The sequence below is a fragment of the Macrotis lagotis genome, chromosome 1 (assembly GCF_037893015.1).
Source record: "Macrotis lagotis isolate mMagLag1 chromosome 1, bilby.v1.9.chrom.fasta, whole genome shotgun sequence".
In the NCBI taxonomy this organism is placed as follows: domain Eukaryota; kingdom Metazoa; phylum Chordata; class Mammalia; order Peramelemorphia; family Peramelidae; genus Macrotis; species Macrotis lagotis.
The window spans coordinates 70,541,630-70,543,721 of NC_133658.1; the positions used below are offsets into that span (position 1 = coordinate 70,541,630).

The 2,092-nt window shown below is 33.4% G+C and overlaps 1 non-coding gene across 1 annotated transcript; it reads right to left on the bottom strand.

Moving 5' to 3' along the window:
* Positions 1-323: 323 nt before the first annotated feature.
* Positions 324-426, bottom strand: LOC141510510 (U6 spliceosomal RNA). Its single transcript, XR_012474988.1, has one exon. It is a non-coding gene; the product is annotated as a U6 spliceosomal RNA (small nuclear RNA).
* Between the last annotated feature and the right edge of the window lie 1,666 nt (positions 427-2,092).

The window sequence follows — 2,092 nt, forward strand, 5'->3', positions numbered from 1 at the left end:
TATTTCAACTGCTTCTTTCTGAATGCTTGCAATATTTTCTCCTTGATTTAAAAGCTCTGAAATTTGACTATTATATTCCTGGAAGTTTACCTTTTGGGATCTCTTTGAGGAAATTATCAGTAGATTCTTTCAATGACTATTGTACCCTCTGCTTCTAGAATATCAGGGCATTTTTCCTTAATAAATTGTTTGAAAAATGATGCCTAAACTATTTTTTTGGTCACAGTTTTCAGGTAGTCTAATAATTTTAAAATTATCTCTCCTGGAACTATTGTCCAGATCAGTTGTTTTTCCACTAAGATACTTGACATTTTTTAGTAGTTAAAAATATGGAGTGCTTCACAAATTTGCATGTCATCCTCATACAGGGGCCATGCTAATCTTCTTGTATCACTCCAATTTTAGTATAATATACTGCTGAAGTGATCCCCATATACTGTAAATTTTGTGCTTGAGATGTGACTGAGATTAAAAAAGACTTGCTTGACAGTTTTCATATTTGAATGTACACATATAACTAAAACATGCATATAATAAGTGTTATAGCTACATTCATGGAAGTCATTTAACCCAGTTTCCCTCAGTTTCCTCATCTGTAAATTCAGTAGAAAAAGAAAAGTTCAGTGTCTTTCCAAGAAAATTTGAAATGGGTTCACTAAATTAGACACATTGAAACAGCAAAATGTGAACATGTATGATAATAATTTTATTTACCCAAAATGCTATAGAAATAAATTAGAAAAAATAGAAATAGCATTTTAAGGTTGCTTTTCCCCTTGAGAACTATTGTTGAGGACAGACCCAAGTAAAACTCCCTTTTAAATTTCTCCCCATTATTGAACAGCATCCAGTGAGAGGGTAGTTTTCTTCTTACTAGAAATCTTCTCTTAAAAATCAATAGTAGGGTCATATAGGTTGCACAGTGGATAGAGCACAGACCCTGGGGTCAGGAGGGACTATGTTCACGTTTGACCTCAGACACAATAATTATATAGCTGTGTGACCTTGGGCAAATCACTCAGCTCCATTGCCTTGCAAAAAAAATCCAAAAAAATTCATTAAAAAAGTCAATAGTAGGTGAATCTTATCATGACACTCTTGGATAGAAGCCTTTTCCATGTAATATGAATTCACAAAAAATTTTAGACCTTTATTTCTAATAATCTTATCAACTTGGGTTATTTCTCTGATTCATTTTAGAAATGCAATAATTAGCTCAGACTAGAAGATCACTTTATCTAATAGCCTCTGCTCTTCCAAGTACATGGGAATAAGACACAAGCAAAAGTACATTCTCATAGCTTCAGCTTTGACTTTCTGCATCAATTCACACAAAAAAGTCTCTTTAGGAGGCAATTTCATTCAAATTAATAACAGGATTCATCAGAGGATATTCAGTCCTTTCTTTTTAACCATCTTGTATATGGAATTAAATAGATTTCACTTCTCAATAGCATCCTTTCATAAGATGGAAGAAACTTGTCAATCAGATTACAAGAATCAGAGGAATTACAGGAATTATAATAGGTTAAATGTTTCTAACTTTTGCAGAAGAGAACTTGGTTTTAGTGGTGTGACCTATTCAATTACCTTGTTTCTGAGTTTGGATACTGTCTGTCTCTTTTCTGAGATAGCAGGCTCTCTATTGGTGGTGCTTGCAGTAGGTAGAGCTTAGACTCAGCCTTTGGGGGTTTTGTTGACTTACTAGCATTCAGGAGCCTCAAGGCATTTCTCTCTTGTCAGTCTCTATGAACCCAAGCTGTTGACATTTAGTGACTACATCAGGAAAATCAACACTAACAAGAGATACCCTGCAATAGTTTGATAATTGTAAATTCCACACCGCTAAGACAAAAATAAAAATAAGCATTTGCTTGGTTCCCTTTTTTCCACAATGATGATTGATAGAATAATAATAGCTAGCATTTATATAGTGCTTATTTTTGCTAAGGAATTTATAGTCCTTATCATATTTGTTAGAACTCTAGAAAGTAGATGCTATTATGATCTCTATTTTACAAATGATATAGTTAAAGCAGACAAAGATTAAATGAGTTGACTAATGCCTCACAACTGGGAAGTCTTGGAGTTA